A 21534-nucleotide genomic window follows, 5' to 3' on the forward strand; every position below is an offset into this window, starting at 1 on the left:
AGAGACGTGAAGGTGACTCAGGGGTGAAAGCTCTTCACATCGAGAACAAAAAGCACTCAAGGGCAGTTAGCACCTCTTCTGGAGTGGGGGTGGGGTGAGGTAATTACCTTTTGACTTCTGTTACTATGTTCAGAAACTGGCTTTTAGATTGAGGTGAACAGAAACTGCATTTCTAAAAAGCACCACGGAATTTAGCAAAATTTATTGAGTCGCTTCTCCTCGATTCCCACACAGGTTTCCAATTCAGTTGGTATCCATGTGGCTCATGTCCAGGAGTGAACGTCTCAGTAGCAAATTGCACGGTTAAGGTAAAAGGCAAGGAAAGTGGCATCTCGAACTGGCTCCGAGGTCAGAGCATTCTCTCAATGTGATCTGTCGTTCTCGGATTGTAATGCTACCTCCGGTTTTAGGGTGGAGAACATTCTTTGGGACTCCTATTCTGAAAAAAAAAACACAGACACAGTGACTGAAACTATGCTGCACGGTATGATGCGGAACACGGCCTGCTCAGGTTTGTGCATTTTCCCTGTAGTCCGGTGTGTTTCGTGTTCCGTGTAAACGTGAAAGTCGTCCTGTTTCGAGCAATGGGTGAAATCATTTAGCAAAGCAAGAATGGAAATTCCAGTAATGTCAAGCAGCTCATGGTTATTTGACCAAATCATAAGCGAACCCATATTCTCACGCACTCACACATACATTTGTAGCTGAAAAGAGTCTGAGAAGATAAACTGAGCTTACCATTGATTTTTGCCTGGATTGATGGGCTATCAATATCTGCTGCGAAATTGACATTGTTGCCGGGCACATCCCAGCAGCTGTGCGAGTCCGAGAGGAATCATGGAACCCTTTTCATGTGACTTTGCATCTGTTGTTATGCAGGAGCACAATTGGAAATATAAGAAAATGAGGCGGCGCCGCCGGCTGGTAGTGTGGCCGAGCGGTCTAAGGCGCTGGATCCAGGTTCCAGTCTCGAAAGGGGCGCGGGTTCGAAACCCACCACTGCCATTTCTGCTGATCAACTCCAATGCTGCAGCTTGTTAAAATGCTGTTTCGGTGTCCACTGTATATTGATGTTGAAAGCAAAAGTAAAATGGGTTTGCTTCGCAGGGAATTAACTGTGGTGTGGGATACTGCCAAATATTCCAAAATGTCTCTACTGTCATGATCGTGTTCGACTCCCGCGCGGAAAATCGCAATCAGTTGTGCCGTCCCAAGCAAGTTGAGCCTTTACTGGAACCGAATGGAGACTGTTATTTCATCGCTGTTGTGAAACGAAGTCCTACGGTGACTCTACTCGTTGTTATTTGGGTTTCTAGCTAATGGGAAAATCGTTCCAATGAATTTCGATGTCCTACCTTATTGAATTTCTCACATTTCCTTCATTTCCGTCCTGGAAACATCAGAAGGGAAAGGTAATCTAATCGAGACTGTGATTGGTGAAATTCACTTTTTACGGCCAATTCTTATTATGTTCTTTCTTTCTCTCTTTTCAGCATTGTCTGGAAAGTGGTGGTGCAGTAAGGCTGCAGCATGTTTGAAAGAGTCGTTTGGAAATCCCCCGTTGTTAGTTGTGAGATTACTTTATGACTCATGCCCTCGGACTGTATCACATTTAGCATTCATGCATCTCTGTGTCTGAAAATGCGTGAGGTATGCCAGTTTTGTTTGTGTTCCGTGTTAAATGCTTTCTGTTTTGCGATTCGCTCAATACATTTCGATTTAACAGGGTTTCTGAGATAACTTCCAGCAGCCAAAATCCTCAGCTGAGGATCTGGGAAAATTTCACAGAGTATGGTCAGTCGGAGCTAAAGTAAGGAAGTCGTTCGTTTCTACAGTGTTTCACAATACTACCTTTCCCGTGAGCAGTCGAACAGACTAAATGATTGTGCCACAGACTGCGATGGCAAACTCCGCTGAAAAGTAATCATTTAAATCATTGGAAGCAACATGACGTTATTGGGGTACACCGTGGAAAAAAATACTTCGGTGGACCCCTCGTCCATGCTCACCACATAGCCAAAATTAAACAAGTCCCGTTCCCCAGCATTTGGCCCCAATCCCTCTAAACGCATCCTACCCAGAAACTCACCCGATTACCTTTGCAATTTTCTGAGTGTAATAGCCTCCTCCACTTCCTCTGGTAGATCATTCCAAACACGCACAACCTTCTTTGTGGGAAATGTGCCTCAGGTCCTTTGTCACTTTCAGCCCACTCACCTTAAAGCTGTGCTGTCGAGTTTTCAACTCACACCAACTTGGGTAAAACACGTAAGTACTCAGTTTAACACCCTTCCATAAGGTCATGTCGCAGCTGTTACGCTGCAGGGAAAGTTTATTCCATCAGCCTATTCCATCTCGCCCGACGGTACAAACATCGACGACATCTTTGTCTATATCTTGTCATCAATTTAAAGTGTCTTTTTTACGTTTTCAAGATGTCGATTACGCTGGACAATAACGAGCTATCGGAAACAGAAAGGTGAAACATAGAACGGATTCAACTTTCAGTGCTGGACGCCACAGGGCCGCAGCACGGGTGGCTGTGGCTTGTTTCTGTAGTGTAGTGGTCATCACGTTCGCCTAACACGCGAAAGGTTCCCAGTTCGAAACTGGGCAGAAACTGTTTTGTTCTTCAACTGCAGCCTTTTTCATGGACAAGAGCTGAGCTTTCTTGCATCTTTCCCATCTGCAAACCTGCCTTCGAATTTGCTTCAACAAATCTGTTCTCGTCGTGAAATGTAATGCAATTCCATTTAATTACAGTGCAAAGCGTTGTTAAGTTTTTCTCCAACCTGGTTCTGATCATATGCCATTCTGTTGGAGAGTGTAGTAACCGCCTTCTGATCCTTCCACGAAAAGCAGTAACGCATTTGCCTTCCTTGCGCAGGCGGCTCGCTTCAAAGACAGGAAAGAAGCAGATGCTCTGGTGTCACAGCGCACCACGAATTCCTGAACTTGTCTGTCTGTCAAATGTACCCCAAGGTCGTCTCAGAAAGACCTCATTTGGAAGCTGTCAATCGTTATTCAACGTGCGGGAATTGGCACCAGATATCCTGAATCATGTTTTGGAGCAATTCGCACGTTAGTGGCTCATTCAATCAGCAACAGCAATGAAAGAAATTGCACTCTCAGAGGAACCTTTCGACTTGCGCATTCATAGCGTCGCTATTATGAAGGTCCGCACCGAGATCTAAGTCATGTTGGAACTGAAACGGAGAAATCGACAGAGAGGCTACAGAATGACATCGCATCCATTTGGTTTTCTTTAAATCACTGACGAGCAGGAAAATGTAAACGGGGAGGGCGAGTGGGGAAGTGAGGCAGTTGCAGCTCTGGTGAAATTCCTTCTTTGTGATTCACTCAGCAACCAGAGACGTGAAGGTGACTCAGGGGTGAAAGCTCTTCACATCGAGAACAAAAAGCACTCAAGGGCAGTTAGCACCTCTTCTGGAGTGGGGGTGGGGTGAGGTAATTACCTTTTGACTTCTGTTACTATGTTCAGAAACTGGCTTTTAGATTGAGGTGAACAGAAACTGCATTTCTAAAAAGCACCACGGAATTTAGCAAAATTTATTGAGTCGCTTCTCCTCGATTCCCACACAGGTTTCCAATTCAGTTGGTATCCATGTGGCTCATGTCCAGGAGTGAACGTCTCAGTAGCAAATTGCACGGTTAAGGTAAAAGGCAAGGAAAGTGGCATCTCGAACTGGCTCCGAGGTCAGAGCATTCTCTCAATGTGATCTGTCGTTCTCGGATTGTAATGCTACCTCCGGTTTTAGGGTGGAGAACATTCTTTGGGACTCCTATTCTGAAAAAAAAAACACAGACACAGTGACTGAAACTATGCTGCACGGTATGATGCGGAACACGGCCTGCTCAGGTTTGTGCATTTTCCCTGTAGTCCGGTGTGTTTCGTGTTCCGTGTAAACGTGAAAGTCGTCCTGTTTCGAGCAATGGGTGAAATCATTTAGCAAAGCAAGAATGGAAATTCCAGTAATGTCAAGCAGCTCATGGTTATTTGACCAAATCATAAGCGAACCCATATTCTCACGCACTCACACATACATTTGTAGCTGAAAAGAGTCTGAGAAGATAAACTGAGCTTACCATTGATTTTTGCCTGGATTGATGGGCTATCAATATCTGCTGCGAAATTGACATTGTTGCCGGGCACATCCCAGCAGCTGTGCGAGTCCGAGAGGAATCATGGAACCCTTTTCATGTGACTTTGCATCTGTTGTTATGCAGGAGCACAATTGGAAATATAAGAAAATGAGGCGGCGCCGCCGGCTGGTAGTGTGGCCGAGCGGTCTAAGGCGCTGGATCCAGGTTCCAGTCTCGAAAGGGGCGCGGGTTCGAAACCCACCACTGCCATTTCTGCTGATCAACTCCAATGCTGCAGCTTGTTAAAATGCTGTTTCGGTGTCCACTGTATATTGATGTTGAAAGCAAAAGTAAAATGGGTTTGCTTCGCAGGGAATTAACTGTGGTGTGGGATACTGCCAAATATTCCAAAATGTCTCTACTGTCATGATCGTGTTCGACTCCCGCGCGGAAAATCGCAAACAGTTGTGCCGTCCCAGGCAAGTTGAGCCTTTACTGGAACCGAATGGAGACTGTTATTTCATCGCTGTTGTGAAACGAAGTCCTACGGTGACTCTACTCGTTGTTATTTGGGTTTCTAGCTAATGGGAAAATCGTTCCAATGAATTTCGATGTCCTACCTTGTTGAATTTCTCACATTTCCTTCATTTCCGTCCTGGAAACATCAGAAGGGAAAGGTAATCTAATCGAGACTGTGATTGGTGAAATTCACTTTTTACGGCCAATTCTTATTATGTTCTTTCTTTCTCTCTTTTCAGCATTGTCTGGAAAGTGGTGGTGCAGTAAGGCTGCAGCATGTTTGAAAGAGTCGTTTGGAAATGCCCCGTTGTTAGTTGTGAGATTACTTTATGACTCATGCCCTCGGACTGTATCACATTTAGCATTCATGCATCTCTGTGTCTGAAAATGCGTGAGGTATGCCAGTTTTGTTTGTGTTCCGTGTTAAATGCTTTCTGTTTTGCGATTCGCTCAATACATTTCGATTTAACAGGGTTTCTGAGATAACTTCCAGCAGCCAAAATCCTCAGCTGAGGATCTGGGAAAATATGACAGAGTATGGTCAGTCGGAGCTAAAGTAAGGAAGTCGTTCGTTTCTACAGTGTTTCACAATACTACCTTTCCCGTGAGCAGTCGAACAGACTAAATGATTGTGCCACAGACTGCGATGGCAAACTCCGCTGAAAAGTAATCATTTAAATCATTGGAAGCAACATGACGTTATTGGGGTACACCGTGGAAAAAAATACTTCGGTGGACCCCTCGTCCATGCTCACCACATAGCCAAAATTAAACAAGTCCCGTTCCCCAGCATTTGGCCCCAATCCCTCTAAACGCATCCTACCCAGAAACTCACCCGATTACCTTTGCAATTTTCTGAGTGTAATAGCCTCCTCCACTTCCTCTGGTAGATCATTCCAAACACGCACAACCTTCTTTGTGGGAAATGTGCCTCAGGTCCTTTGTCACTTTCAGCCCACTCACCTTAAAGCTGTGCTGTCGAGTTTTCAACTCACACCAACTTGGGTAAAACACGTAAGTACTCAGTTTACCACCCTTCCATAAGGTCATGTCGCAGCTGTTACGCTGCAGGGAAAGTTTATTCCACCAGCCTATTCCATCTCGCTCGACGACATCTTTGTCTATATCTTGTCATCAATTTAAAGTGTCTTTTTTCCGTTTTCAAGATGTCGATTACGCTGGACAATAACGAGCTATCGGAAACAGAAAGGTGAAACATAGAACGGATTCAACTTTCAGTGCTGGACGCCACAGGGCCGCAGCGCGGGTGGCTGTGGCTTGCTTCTGTAGTGTAGTGGTCATCACGTTCGCCTAACACGCGAAAGGTCCCCAGTTCGAAACTGGGCAGAAACTGTTTTGTTCTTCAACTGCAGCCTTTTACATGGACAAGAGCTGAGCTTTCTTGCATCTTTCCCATCTGCAAACCTGCCTTCGAATTTGCTTCAACAAATCTGTTCTCGTCGTGAAATGTAATGCAATTCCATTTAATTACAGTGCAAAGCGTTGTTAAGTTTTTCTCCAACCTGGTTCTGATCATATGCCATTCTGTTGGAGAGTGTAGTAACCGCCTTCTGATCCTTCCACGAAAAGCAGTAACGCATTTGCCTTCCTTGCGCAGGCGGCTCGCTTCAAAGACAGGAAAGAAGCAGATGCTCTGGTGTCACAGCGCACCACGAATTCCTGAACTTGTCTGTCTGTCAAATGTACCCCAAGGTCGTCTCAGAAAGACCTCATTTGGAAGCTGTCAATCGTTATTCAACGTGCGGGAATTGGCACCAGATATCCTGAATCATGTTTTGGAGCAATTCGCACGTTAGTGGCTCATTCAATCAGCAACAGCAATGAAAGAAATTGCACTCTCAGAGGAACCTTTCGACTTGCGCATTCATAGCGTCGCTATTATGAAGGTCCGCACCGAGATCTAAGTCATGTTGGAACTGAAACGGAGAAATCGACAGAGAGGCTACAGAATGACATCGCATCCATTTGGTTTTCTTTAAATCACTGACGAGCAGGAAAATGTAAACGGGGAGGGCGAGTGGGGAAGTGAGGCAGTTGCAGCTCTGGTGAAATTCCTTCTTTGTGATTCACTCAGCAACCAGAGACGTGAAGGTGACTCAGGGGTGAAAGCTCTTCACATCGAGAACAAAAAGCACTCAAGGGCAGTTAGCACCTCTTCTGGAGTGGGGGTGGGGTATGGTAATTACCTTTTGACTTCTGTTACTATGTTCAGAAACTGGCTTTTAGATTGAGGTGAACAGAAACTGCATTTCTAAAAAGCACCACGGAATTTAGCAAAATTTTTTGAGTCGCTTCTCCTCGATTCCCACACAGGTTTCCAATTCAGTTGGTATCCATGTGGCTCATGTCCAGGAGTGAACGTCTCAGTAGCAAATTGCACGGTTAAGGTAAAAGGCAAGGAAAGTGGCATCTCGAACTGGCTCCGAGGTCAGAGCATTCTCTCAATGTGATCTGTCGTTCTCGGATTGTAATGCTACCTCCGGTTTTAGGGTGGAGAACATTCTTTGGGACTCCTATTCTGAAAAAAAAAACACAGACACAGTGACTGAAACTATGCTGCACGGTATGATGCGGAACACGGACTGCTCAGGTTTGTGCATTTTCCCTGTAGTCCGGTGTGTTTCGTGTTCCGTGTAAACGTGAAAGTCGTCCTGTTTCGAGCAATGGGTGAAATCATTTAGCAAAGCAAGAATGGAAATTCCAGTAATGTCAAGCAGCTCATGGTTATTTGACCAAATCATAAGCGAACCCATATTCTCACGCACTCACAGATACATTTGTAGCTGAAAAGAGTCTGAGAAGATAAACTGAGTTTACCATTGATTTTTGCCTGGATTGATGGGCTATCAATATCTGCTGCGAAATTGACATTGTTGCCGGGCACATCCCAGCAGCTGTGCGAGTCCGAGAGGAATCATGGAACCCTTTTCATGTGACTTTGCATCTGTTGTTATGCAGGAGCACAATTGGAAATATAAGAAAATGAGGCGGCGCCGCCGGCTGGTAGTGTGGCCGAGCGGTCTAAGGCGCTGGATCCAGGTTCCAGTCTCGAAAGGGGCGCGGGTTCGAAACCCACCACTGCCATTTCTGCTGATCAACTCCAATGCTGCAGCTTGTTAAAATGCTGTTTCGGTGTCCACTGTATATTGATGTTGAAAGCAAAAGTAAAATGGGTTTGCTTCGCAGGGAATTAACTGTGGTGTGGGATACTGCCAAATATTCCAAAATGTCTCTACTGTCATGATCGTGTTCGACTCCCGCGCGGAAAATCGCAATCAGTTGTGCCGTCCCAAGCAAGTTGAGCCTTTACTGGAACCGAATGGAGACTGTTATTTCATCGCTGTTGTGAAACGAAGTCCTACGGTGACTCTACTCGTTGTTATTTGGGTTTCTAGCTAATGGGAAAATCGTTCCAATGAATTTCGATGTCCTACCTTATTGAATTTCTCACATTTCCTTCATTTCCGTCCTGGAAACATCAGAAGGGAAAGGTAATCTAATCGAGACTGTGATTGGTGAAATTCACTTTTTACGGCCAATTCTTATTATGTTCTTTCTTTCTCTCTTTTCAGCATTGTCTGGAAAGTGGTGGTGCAGTAAGGCTGCAGCATGTTTGAAAGAGTCGTTTGGAAATCCCCCGTTGTTAGTTGTGAGATTACTTTATGACTCATGCCCTCGGACTGTATCACATTTAGCATTCATGCATCTCTGTGTCTGAAAATGCGTGAGGTATGCCAGTTTTGTTTGTGTTCCGTGTTAAATGCTTTCTGTTTTGCGATTCGCTCAATACATTTCGATTTAACAGGGTTTCTGAGATAACTTCCAGCAGCCAAAATCCTCAGCTGAGGATCTGGGAAAATTTCACAGAGTATGGTCAGTCGGAGCTAAAGTAAGGAAGTCGTTCGTTTCTACAGTGTTTCACAATACTACCTTTCCCGTGAGCAGTCGAACAGACTAAATGATTGTGCCACAGACTGCGATGGCAAACTCCGCTGAAAAGTAATCATTTAAATCATTGGAAGCAACATGACGTTATTGGGGTACACCGTGGAAAAAAATACTTCGGTGGACCCCTCGTCCATGCTCACCACATAGCCAAAATTAAACAAGTCCCGTTCCCCAGCATTTGGCCCCAATCCCTCTAAACGCATCCTACCCAGAAACTCACCCGATTACCTTTGCAATTTTCTGAGTGTAATAGCCTCCTCCACTTCCTCTGGTAGATCATTCCAAACACGCACAACCTTCTTTGTGGGAAATGTGCCTCAGGTCCTTTGTCACTTTCAGCCCACTCACCTTAAAGCTGTGCTGTCGAGTTTTCAACTCACACCAACTTGGGTAAAACACGTAAGTACTCAGTTTAACACCCTTCCATAAGGTCATGTCGCAGCTGTTACGCTGCAGGGAAAGTTTATTCCATCAGCCTATTCCATCTCGCCCGACGGTACAAACATCGACGACATCTTTGTCTATATCTTGTCATCAATTTAAAGTGTCTTTTTTACGTTTTCAAGATGTCGATTACGCTGGACAATAACGAGCTATCGGAAACAGAAAGGTGAAACATAGAACGGATTCAACTTTCAGTGCTGGACGCCACAGGGCCGCAGCACGGGTGGCTGTGGCTTGTTTCTGTAGTGTAGTGGTCATCACGTTCGCCTAACACGCGAAAGGTTCCCAGTTCGAAACTGGGCAGAAACTGTTTTGTTCTTCAACTGCAGCCTTTTTCATGGACAAGAGCTGAGCTTTCTTGCATCTTTCCCATCTGCAAACCTGCCTTCGAATTTGCTTCAACAAATCTGTTCTCGTCGTGAAATGTAATGCAATTCCATTTAATTACAGTGCAAAGCGTTGTTAAGTTTTTCTCCAACCTGGTTCTGATCATATGCCATTCTGTTGGAGAGTGTAGTAACCGCCTTCTGATCCTTCCACGAAAAGCAGTAACGCATTTGCCTTCCTTGCGCAGGCGGCTCGCTTCAAAGACAGGAAAGAAGCAGATGCTCTGGTGTCACAGCGCACCACGAATTCCTGAACTTGTCTGTCTGTCAAATGTACCCCAAGGTCGTCTCAGAAAGACCTCATTTGGAAGCTGTCAATCGTTATTCAACGTGCGGGAATTGGCACCAGATATCCTGAATCATGTTTTGGAGCAATTCGCACGTTAGTGGCTCATTCAATCAGCAACAGCAATGAAAGAAATTGCACTCTCAGAGGAACCTTTCGACTTGCGCATTCATAGCGTCGCTATTATGAAGGTCCGCACCGAGATCTAAGTCATGTTGGAACTGAAACGGAGAAATCGACAGAGAGGCTACAGAATGACATCGCATCCATTTGGTTTTCTTTAAATCACTGACGAGCAGGAAAATGTAAACGGGGAGGGCGAGTGGGGAAGTGAGGCAGTTGCAGCTCTGGTGAAATTCCTTCTTTGTGATTCACTCAGCAACCAGAGACGTGAAGGTGACTCAGGGGTGAAAGCTCTTCACATCGAGAACAAAAAGCACTCAAGGGCAGTTAGCACCTCTTCTGGAGTGGGGGTGGGGTGAGGTAATTACCTTTTGACTTCTGTTACTATGTTCAGAAACTGGCTTTTAGATTGAGGTGAACAGAAACTGCATTTCTAAAAAGCACCACGGAATTTAGCAAAATTTATTGAGTCGCTTCTCCTCGATTCCCACACAGGTTTCCAATTCAGTTGGTATCCATGTGGCTCATGTCCAGGAGTGAACGTCTCAGTAGCAAATTGCACGGTTAAGGTAAAAGGCAAGGAAAGTGGCATCTCGAACTGGCTCCGAGGTCAGAGCATTCTCTCAATGTGATCTGTCGTTCTCGGATTGTAATGCTACCTCCGGTTTTAGGGTGGAGAACATTCTTTGGGACTCCTATTCTGAAAAAAAAAACACAGACACAGTGACTGAAACTATGCTGCACGGTATGATGCGGAACACGGCCTGCTCAGGTTTGTGCATTTTCCCTGTAGTCCGGTGTGTTTCGTGTTCCGTGTAAACGTGAAAGTCGTCCTGTTTCGAGCAATGGGTGAAATCATTTAGCAAAGCAAGAATGGAAATTCCAGTAATGTCAAGCAGCTCATGGTTATTTGACCAAATCATAAGCGAACCCATATTCTCACGCACTCACACATACATTTGTAGCTGAAAAGAGTCTGAGAAGATAAACTGAGCTTACCATTGATTTTTGCCTGGATTGATGGGCTATCAATATCTGCTGCGAAATTGACATTGTTGCCGGGCACATCCCAGCAGCTGTGCGAGTCCGAGAGGAATCATGGAACCCTTTTCATGTGACTTTGCATCTGTTGTTATGCAGGAGCACAATTGGAAATATAAGAAAATGAGGCGGCGCCGCCGGCTGGTAGTGTGGCCGAGCGGTCTAAGGCGCTGGATCCAGGTTCCAGTCTCGAAAGGGGCGCGGGTTCGAAACCCACCACTGCCATTTCTGCTGATCAACTCCAATGCTGCAGCTTGTTAAAATGCTGTTTCGGTGTCCACTGTATATTGATGTTGAAAGCAAAAGTAAAATGGGTTTGCTTCGCAGGGAATTAACTGTGGTGTGGGATACTGCCAAATATTCCAAAATGTCTCTACTGTCATGATCGTGTTCGACTCCCGCGCGGAAAATCGCAAACAGTTGTGCCGTCCCAGGCAAGTTGAGCCTTTACTGGAACCGAATGGAGACTGTTATTTCATCGCTGTTGTGAAACGAAGTCCTACGGTGACTCTACTCGTTGTTATTTGGGTTTCTAGCTAATGGGAAAATCGTTCCAATGAATTTCGATGTCCTACCTTGTTGAATTTCTCACATTTCCTTCATTTCCGTCCTGGAAACATCAGAAGGGAAAGGTAATCTAATCGAGACTGTGATTGGTGAAATTCACTTTTTACGGCCAATTCTTATTATGTTCTTTCTTTCTCTCTTTTCAGCATTGTCTGGAAAGTGGTGGTGCAGTAAGGCTGCAGCATGTTTGAAAGAGTCGTTTGGAAATGCCCCGTTGTTAGTTGTGAGATTACTTTATGACTCATGCCCTCGGACTGTATCACATTTAGCATTCATGCATCTCTGTGTCTGAAAATGCGTGAGGTATGCCAGTTTTGTTTGTGTTCCGTGTTAAATGCTTTCTGTTTTGCGATTCGCTCAATACATTTCGATTTAACAGGGTTTCTGAGATAACTTCCAGCAGCCAAAATCCTCAGCTGAGGATCTGGGAAAATATGACAGAGTATGGTCAGTCGGAGCTAAAGTAAGGAAGTCGTTCGTTTCTACAGTGTTTCACAATACTACCTTTCCCGTGAGCAGTCGAACAGACTAAATGATTGTGCCACAGACTGCGATGGCAAACTCCGCTGAAAAGTAATCATTTAAATCATTGGAAGCAACATGACGTTATTGGGGTACACCGTGGAAAAAAATACTTCGGTGGACCCCTCGTCCATGCTCACCACATAGCCAAAATTAAACAAGTCCCGTTCCCCAGCATTTGGCCCCAATCCCTCTAAACGCATCCTACCCAGAAACTCACCCGATTACCTTTGCAATTTTCTGAGTGTAATAGCCTCCTCCACTTCCTCTGGTAGATCATTCCAAACACGCACAACCTTCTTTGTGGGAAATGTGCCTCAGGTCCTTTGTCACTTTCAGCCCACTCACCTTAAAGCTGTGCTGTCGAGTTTTCAACTCACACCAACTTGGGTAAAACACGTAAGTACTCAGTTTACCACCCTTCCATAAGGTCATGTCGCAGCTGTTACGCTGCAGGGAAAGTTTATTCCACCAGCCTATTCCATCTCGCTCGACGACATCTTTGTCTATATCTTGTCATCAATTTAAAGTGTCTTTTTTCCGTTTTCAAGATGTCGATTACGCTGGACAATAACGAGCTATCGGAAACAGAAAGGTGAAACATAGAACGGATTCAACTTTCAGTGCTGGACGCCACAGGGCCGCAGCGCGGGTGGCTGTGGCTTGCTTCTGTAGTGTAGTGGTCATCACGTTCGCCTAACACGCGAAAGATCCCCAGTTCGAAACTGGGCAGAAACTGTTTTGTTCTTCAACTGCAGCCTTTTACATGGACAAGAGCTGAGCTTTCTTGCATCTTTCCCATCTGCAAACCTGCCTTCGAATTTGCTTCAACAAATCTGTTCTCGTCGTGAAATGTAATGCAATTCCATTTAATTACAGTGCAAAGCGTTGTTAAGTTTTTCTCCAACCTGGTTCTGATCATATGCCATTCTGTTGGAGAGTGCAGTTACCGCCTTCTGATCCTTCCACGAAAAGCAGTAACGCATTTGCCTTCCTTGCGCAGGCGGCTCGCTTCAAAGACAGGAAAGAAGCAGATGCTCTGGTGTCACAGCGCACCACGAATTCCTGAACTTGTCTGTCTGTCAAATGTACCCCAAGGTCGTCTCAGAAAGACCTCATTTGGAAGCTGTCAATCGTTATTCAACGTGCGGGAATTGGCACCAGATATCCTGAATCATGTTTTGGAGCAATTCGCACGTTAGTGGCTCATTCAATCAGCAACAGCAATGAAAGAAATTGCACTCTCAGAGGAACCTTTCGACTTGCGCATTCATAGCGTCGCTATTATGAAGGTCCGCACCGAGATCTAAGTCATGTTGGAACTGAAACGGAGAAATCGACAGAGAGGCTACAGAATGACATCGCATCCACTTGGTTTTCTTTAAATCACTGACGAGCAGGAAAATGTAAACGGGGAGGGCGAGTGGGGAAGTGAGGCAGTTGCAGCTCTGGTGAAATTCCTTCTTTGTGATTCACTCAGCAACCAGAGACGTGAAGGTGACTCAGGGGTGAAAGCTCTTCACATCGAGAACAAAAAGCACTCAAGGGCAGTTAGCACCTCTTCTGGAGTGGGGGTGGGGTGAGGTAATTACCTTTTGACTTCTGTTACTATGTTCAGAAACTGGCTTTTAGATTGAGGTGAACAGAAACTGCATTTCTAAAAAGCACCACGGAATTTAGCAAAATTTATTGAGTCGCTTCTCCTCGATTCCCACACAGGTTTCCAATTCAGTTGGTATCCATGTGGCTCATGTCCAGGAGTGAACGTCTCAGTAGCAAATTGCACGGTTAAGGTAAAAGGCAAGGAAAGTGGCATCTCGAACTGGCTCCGAGGTCAGAGCATTCTCTCAATGTGATCTGTCGTTCTCGGATTGTAATGCTACCTCCGGTTTTTAGGGTGGAGAACATTCTTTGGTACTCCTATTCTGAAAAAAAAACACAGACACAGTGACTGAAACTATGCTGCACGGTATGATGCGGAACACGGCCTGCTCAGGTTTGTGCATTTTCCCTGTAGTCCGGTGTGTTTCGTGTTCCGTGTAAACGTGAAAGTCGTCCTGTTTCGAGCAATGGGTGAAATCATTTAGCAAAGCAAGAATGGAAATTCCAGTAATGTCAAGCAGCTCATGGTTATTTGACCAAATCATAAGCGAACCCATATTCTCACGCACTCACAGATACATTTGTAGCTGAAAAGAGTCTGAGAAGATAGACTGAGCTTACCATTGATTTTTGCCTGGATTGATGGGCTATCAATATCTGCTGCGAAATTGACATTGTTGCCGGGCACATCCCAGCAGCTGTGCGAGTCCGAGAGGAATCATGGAACCCTTTTCATGTGACTTTGCATCTGTTGTTATGCAGGAGCACAATTGGAAATATAAGAAAATGAGGCGGCGCCGCCGGCTGGTAGTGTGGCCGAGCGGTCTAAGGCGCTGGATCCAGGTTCCAGTCTCGAAAGGGGCGCGGGTTCGAAACCCACCACTGCCATTTCTGCTAATCAACTCCAATGCTGCAGCTTGTTAAAATGCTGTTTCGGTGTCCACTGTATATTGATGTTGAAAACAAAAGTAAAATGGGTTTGCTTCGCAGGGAATTAACTGTGGTGTGGGATACTGTCAAATATTCCAAAATGTCTCTACTGTCATGATCGTGTTCGCCTCCCGCGCGGAAAATCGCAAACAGTTGTGCCGTCCCAGGCAAGTTGAGCCCTTACTGGAACCGAATGGAGACTGTTATTTCATCGCTGTTGTGAAACGAAGTCCTACGGTGACTCTACTCGTTGTTATTTGGGTTTCTAGCTAATGGGAAAATCGTTCCAATGAATTTCGATGTCCTACCTTATTGAATTTCTCACATTTCCTTCATTTCCGTCCTGGAAACATCAGAAGGGAAAGGTAATCTAATCGAGACTGGAATTGGTGAAATTCACTTTTAACGGCCAATTCTTATTATGTTCTTTCTTTCTCTCTTTTCAGCATTGTCTGGAAAGTGGTGGTGCAGTAAGGCTGCAGCATGTTTGAAAGAGTCGTTTGGAAATGCCCCGTTGTTAGTTGTGAGATTACTTTATGACTCATGCCCTCGGACTGTATCACATTTAGCATTCATGCATCTCTGTGTCTGAAAATGCGTGAGGTATGCCAGTTTTGTTTGTTTTCCGTGTTAAATGCTTTCTTTTTTGCGATTCGCTCAATACATTTCGATTTAACAGGGTTTCTGAGATAACTTCCAGCAGCCAAAATCCTCAGCTGAGGATCTGGGAAAATATGACAGAGTATGGTCAGTCGGAGCTAAAGTAAGGAAGTCGTTCGTTTCTACAGTGTTTCACAATACTACCTTTCCCGTGAGCAGTCGAACAGACTAAATGATTGTGCCACAGACTGCGGTGGCAAACTCCACTGAAAAGTAATCAATTAAAGCCGGTGGAAGCAACATGACGTTATTGGGGTACACCGTGGAAAAAAATACTTCGGTGGACCCCTCGTCCATGCTCACCACATAGCCAAAATTAAACAAGTCCCGTTCCCCAGCATTTGGCCCCAATCCCTCTAAACGCATCCTACCCAGAAACTCACCCGATTACCTTTGCAATTTTCTGAGTGTAATAGCCTCCTCCACTTCCTCTGGTAGATCATTCCAAACACGCACAACCTTCTTTGTGGGAAATGTGCCTCAGGTCCTTTGTCACTTTCAGCCCACTCACCTTAAAGCTGTGCTGTCGAGTTTTCAACTCACACCAACTTGGGTAAAACACGTAAGTACTCAGTTTAACACCCTTCCATAAGGTCATGTCGCAGCTGTTACGCTGCAGGGAAAGTTTATTCCATCAGCCTATTCCATCTCGCCCGACGGTACAAACATCGACGACATCTTTGTCTATATCTTGTCATCAATTTAAAGTGTCTTTTTTACGTTTTCAAGATGTCGATTACGCTGGACAATAACGAGCTATCGGAAACAGAAAGGTGAAACATAGAACGGATTCAACTTTCAGTGCTGGACGCCACAGGGCCGCAGCACGGGTGGCTGTGGCTTGTTTCTGTAGTGTAGTGGTCATCACGTTCGCCTAACACGCGAAAGGTTCCCAGTTCGAAACTGGGCAGAAACTGTTTTGTTCTTCAACTGCAGCCTTTTTCATGGACAAGAGCTGAGCTTTCTTGCATCTTTCCCATCTGCAAACCTGCCTTCGAATTTGCTTCAACAAATCTGTTCTCGTCGTGAAATGTAATGCAATTCCATTTAATTACAGTGCAAAGCGTTGTTAAGTTTTTCTCCAACCTGGTTCTGATCATATGCCATTCTGTTGGAGAGTGTAGTAACCGCCTTCTGATCCTTCCACGAAAAGCAGTAACGCATTTGCCTTCCTTGCGCAGGCGGCTCGCTTCAAAGACAGGAAAGAAGCAGATGCTCTGGTGTCACAGCGCACCACGAATTCCTGAACTTGTCTGTCTGTCAAATGTACCCCAAGGTCGTCTCAGAAAGACCTCATTTGGAAGCTGTCAATCGTTATTCAACGTGCGGGAATTGGCACCAGATATCCTGAATCATGTTTTGGAGCAATTCGCACGTTAGTGGCTCATTCAATCAGCAACAGCAATGAAAGAAATTGCACTCTCAGAGGAACCTTTCGACTTGCGCATTCATAGCGTCGCTATTATGAAGGTCCGCACCGAGATCTAAGTCATGTTGGAACTGAAACGGAGAAATCGACAGAGAGGCTACAGAATGACATCGCATCCATTTGGTTTTCTTTAAATCACTGACGAGCAGGAAAATGTAAACGGGGAGGGCGAGTGGGGAAGTGAGGCAGTTGCAGCTCTGGTGAAATTCCTTCTTTGTGATTCACTCAGCAACCAGAGACGTGAAGGTGACTCAGGGGTGAAAGCTCTTCACATCGAGAACAAAAAGCACTCAAGGGCAGTTAGCACCTCTTCTGGAGTGGGGGTGGGGTGAGGTAATTACCTTTTGACTTCTGTTACTATGTTCAGAAACTGGCTTTTAGATTGAGGTGAACAGAAACTGCATTTCTAAAAAGCACCACGGAATTTAGCAAAATTTATTGAGTCGCTTCTCCTCGATTCCCACACAGGTTTCCAATTCAGTTGGTATCCATGTGGCTCATGTCCAGGAGTGAACGTCTCAGTAGCAAATTGCACGGTTAAGGTAAAAGGCAAGGAAAGTGGCATCTCGAACTGGCTCCGAGGTCAGAGCATTCTCTCAATGTGATCTGTCGTTCTCGGATTGTAATGCTACCTCCGGTTTTAGGGTGGAGAACATTCTTTGGGACTCCTATTCTGAAAAAAAAAACACAGACACAGTGACTGAAACTATGCTGCACGGTATGATGCGGAACACGGCCTGCTCAGGTTTGTGCATTTTCCCTGTAGTCCGGTGTGTTTCGTGTTCCGTGTAAACGTGAAAGTCGTCCTGTTTCGAGCAATGGGTGAAATCATTTAGCAAAGCAAGAATGGAAATTCCAGTAATGTCAAGCAGCTCATGGTTATTTGACCAAATCATAAGCGAACCCATATTCTCACGCACTCACACATACATTTGTAGCTGAAAAGAGTCTGAGAAGATAAACTGAGCTTACCATTGATTTTTGCCTGGATTGATGGGCTATCAATATCTGCTGCGAAATTGACATTGTTGCCGGGCACATCCCAGCAGCTGTGCGAGTCCGAGAGGAATCATGGAACCCTTTTCATGTGACTTTGCATCTGTTGTTATGCAGGAGCACAATTGGAAATATAAGAAAATGAGGCGGCGCCGCCGGCTGGTAGTGTGGCCGAGCGGTCTAAGGCGCTGGATCCAGGTTCCAGTCTCGAAAGGGGCGCGGGTTCGAAACCCACCACTGCCATTTCTGCTGATCAACTCCAATGCTGCAGCTTGTTAAAATGCTGTTTCGGTGTCCACTGTATATTGATGTTGAAAGCAAAAGTAAAATGGGTTTGCTTCGCAGGGAATTAACTGTGGTGTGGGATACTGCCAAATATTCCAAAATGTCTCTACTGTCATGATCGTGTTCGACTCCCGCGCGGAAAATCGCAAACAGTTGTGCCGTCCCAGGCAAGTTGAGCCCTTACTGGAACCGAATGGAGACTGTTATTTCATCGCTGTTGTGAAACGAAGTCCTACGGTGACTCTACTCGTTGTTATTTGGGTTTCTAGCTAATGGGAAAATCGTTCCAATGAATTTCGATGTCCTACCTTGTTGAATTTCTCACATTTCCTTCATTTCCGTCCTGGAAACATCAGAAGGGAAAGGTAATCTAATCGAGACTGTGATTGGTGAAATTCACTTTTTACGGCCAATTCTTATTATGTTCTTTCTTTCTCTCTTTTCAGCATTGTCTGGAAAGTGGTGGTGCAGTAAGGCTGCAGCATGTTTGAAAGAGTCGTTTGGAAATGCCCCGTTGTTAGTTGTGAGATTACTTTATGACTCATGCCCTCGGACTGTATCACATTTAGCATTCATGCATCTCTGTGTCTGAAAATGCGTGAGGTATGCCAGTTTTGTTTGTGTTCCGTGTTAAATGCTTTCTGTTTTGCGATTCGCTCAATACATTTCGATTTAACAGGGTTTCTGAGATAACTTCCAGCAGCCAAAATCCTCAGCTGAGGATCTGGGAAAATATGACAGAGTATGGTCAGTCGGAGCTAAAGTAAGGAAGTCGTTCGTTTCTACAGTGTTTCACAATACTGCCTTTCCCGTGAGCAGTCGAACAGACTAAATGATTGTGCCACAGACTGCGATGGCAAACTCCGCTGAAAAGTAATCATTTAAATCATTGGAAGCAACATGACGTTATTGGGGTACACCGTGGAAAAAAATACTTCGGTGGACCCCTCGTCCATGCTCACCACATACCCAAAATTAAACAAGTCCCGTTCCCCAGCATTTGGCCCCAATCCCTCTAAACGCATCCTACCCAGAAACTCACCCGATTACCTTTGCAATTTTCTGAGTGTAATAGCCTCCTCCACTTCCTCTGGTAGATCATTCCAAACACGCACAACCTTCTTTGTGGGAAATGTGCCTCAGGTCCTTTGTCACTTTCAGCCCACTCACCTTAAAGCTGTGCTGTCGAGTTTTCAACTCACACCAACTTGGGTAAAACACGTAAGTACTCAGTTTACCACCCTTCCATAAGGTCATGTCGCAGCTGTTACGCTGCAGGGAAAGTTTATTCCACCAGCCTATTCCATCTCGCTCGACGACATCTTTGTCTATATCTTGTCATCAATTTAAAGTGTCTTTTTTCCGTTTTCAAGATGTCGATTACGCTGGACAATAACGAGCTATCGGAAACAGAAAGGTGAAACATAGAACGGATTCAACTTTCAGTGCTGGACGCCACAGGGCCGCAGCACGGGTGGCTGTGGCTTGTTTCTGTAGTGTAGTGGTCATCACGTTCGCCTAACACGCGAAAGGTCCCCAGTTCGAAACTGGGCAGAAACTGTTTTGTTCTTCAACTGCAGCCTTTTACATGGACAAGAGCTGAGCTTTCTTGCATCTTTCCCATCTGCAAACCTGCCTTCGAATTTGCTTCAACAAATCTGTTCTCGTCGTGAAATGTAATGCAATTCCATTTAATTACAGTGCAAAGCGTTGTTAAGTTTTTCTCCAACCTGGTTCTGATCATATGCCATTCTGTTGGAGAGTGCAGTTACCGCCTTCTGATCCTTCCACGAAAAGCAGTAACGCATTTGCCTTCCTTGCGCAGGCGGCTCGCTTCAAAGACAGGAAAGAAGCAGATGCTCTGGTGTCACAGCGCACCACGAATTCCTGAACTTGTCTGTCTGTCAAATGTACCCCAAGGTCGTCTCAGAAAGACCTAATTTGGAAGCTGTCAATCGTTATTCAACGTGCGGGAATTGGCACCAGATATCCTGAATCATGTTTTGGAGCAATTCGCACGTTAGTGGCTCATTCAATCAGCAACAGCAATGAAAGAAATTGCACTCTCAGAGGAACCTTTCGACTTGCGCATTCATAGCGTCGCTATTATGAAGGTCCGCACCGAGATCTAAGTCATGTTGGAACTGAAACGGAGAAATCGACAGAGAGGCTACAGAATGACATCGCATCCACTTGGTTTTCTTTAAATCACTGACGAGCAGGAAAATGTAAACGGGGAGGGCGAGTGGGGAAGTGAGGCAGTTGCAGCTCTGGTGAAATTCCTTCTTTGTGATTCACTCAGCAACCAGAGACGTGAAGGTGACTCAGGGGTGAAAGCTCTTCACATCGAGAACAAAAAGCACTCAAGGGCAGTTAGCACCTCTTCTGGAGTGGGGGTGGGGTGAGGTAATTACCTTTTGACTTCTGTTACTATGTTCAGAAACTGGCTGTTCTGAGGTGAACAGAAACTGCATTTCTAAAAAGCACCACGGAATTTAGCAAAATTTTTTGAGTCGCTTCTCCTCGATTCCCACACAGGTTTCCAATTCAGTTGGTATCCATGTGGCTCATGTACAGGAGTGAACGTCTCAGTAGCAAATTGCACGGTTAAGGTAAAAGGCAAGGAAAGTGGCATCTCGAACTGGCTCCGAGGTCAGAGCATTCTCTCAATGTGATCTGTCGTTCTCGGATTGTAATGCTACCTCCGGTTTTAGGGTGGAGAACATTCTTTGGGACTCCTATTCTGAAAAAAAAACAACACAGACACAGTGACTGAAACTATGCTGCACGGTATGATGCGGAACACGGCCTGCTCAGGTTTGTGCATTTTCCCTGTAGTCCGGTGTGTTTCGTGTTCCGTGTAAACGTGAAAGTCGTCCTGTTTCGAGCAATGGGTGAAATCATTTAGCAAAGCAAGAATGGAAATTCCAGTAATGTCAAGCAGCTCATGGTTATTTGACCAAATCATAAGCGAACCCATATTCTCACGCACTCACAGATACATTTGTAGCTGAAAAGAGTCTGAGAAGATAGACTGAGCTTACCATTGATTTTTGCCTGGATTGATGGGCTATCAATATCTGCTGCGAAATTGACATTGTTGCCGGGCACATCCCAGCAGCTGTGCGAGTCCGAGAGGAATCATGGAACCCTTTTCATGTGACTTTGCATCTGTTGTTATGCAGGAGCACAATTGGAAATATAAGAAAATGAGGCGGCGCCGCCGGCTGGTAGTGTGGCCGAGCGGTCTAAGGCGCTGGATCCAGGTTCCAGTCTCGAAAGGGGCGCGGGTTCGAAACCCACCACTGCCATTTCTGCTGATCAACTCCAATGCTGCAGCTTGTTAAAATGCTGTTTCGGTGTCCACTGTATATTGATGTTGAAAACAAAAGTAAAATGGGTTTGCTTCGCAGGGAATTAACTGTGGTGTGGGATACTGCCAAATATTCCAAAATGTCTCTACTGTCATGATCGTGTTCGACTCCCGCGCGGAAAATCGCAAACAGTTGTGCCATCCCAGGCAAGTTGAGCCTTTACTGGAACCGAATGGAGACTGTTATTTCATCGCTGTTGTGAAACGGAGTCCTACGGTGACTCTACTCGTTGTTATTTGGGTTTCTAGCTAATGGGAAAATCGTTCCAATGAATTTCGATGTCCTACCTTATTGAAT

General features: G+C 45.3%; 5 non-coding genes across 5 annotated transcripts; all 5 read left to right on the forward strand.

The window, feature by feature from the left end:
• Positions 1 to 2549: 2549 nt before the first annotated feature.
• trnav-aac (transfer RNA valine (anticodon AAC)) lies at positions 2550 to 2622 on the forward strand. The gene has a single exon. It is a non-coding gene; the product is annotated as a tRNA-Val (tRNA).
• A 3281-nt stretch (positions 2623 to 5903) lies between these two features.
• Positions 5904 to 5976, forward strand: trnav-aac (transfer RNA valine (anticodon AAC)). Its single transcript has one exon. It is a non-coding gene; the product is annotated as a tRNA-Val (tRNA).
• A 3296-nt stretch (positions 5977 to 9272) lies between these two features.
• On the forward strand, positions 9273 to 9345 carry trnav-aac (transfer RNA valine (anticodon AAC)). Its single transcript has one exon. It is a non-coding gene; the product is annotated as a tRNA-Val (tRNA).
• A 6651-nt stretch (positions 9346 to 15996) lies between these two features.
• trnav-aac (transfer RNA valine (anticodon AAC)) lies at positions 15997 to 16069 on the forward strand. The gene has a single exon. It is a non-coding gene; the product is annotated as a tRNA-Val (tRNA).
• A 3281-nt stretch (positions 16070 to 19350) lies between these two features.
• On the forward strand, positions 19351 to 19423 carry trnav-aac (transfer RNA valine (anticodon AAC)). Its single transcript has one exon. It is a non-coding gene; the product is annotated as a tRNA-Val (tRNA).
• The last annotated feature ends 2111 nt before the right edge of the window (positions 19424 to 21534 follow it).

The sequence above is a fragment of the Chiloscyllium plagiosum genome, unplaced genomic scaffold (genome assembly GCF_037043375.1).
Source record: "Chiloscyllium plagiosum isolate Xiang-an unplaced genomic scaffold, Cpla_swu_hap1 HiC_scaffold_51, whole genome shotgun sequence".
NCBI classification, from domain to species: domain Eukaryota; kingdom Metazoa; phylum Chordata; class Chondrichthyes; order Orectolobiformes; family Hemiscylliidae; genus Chiloscyllium; species Chiloscyllium plagiosum.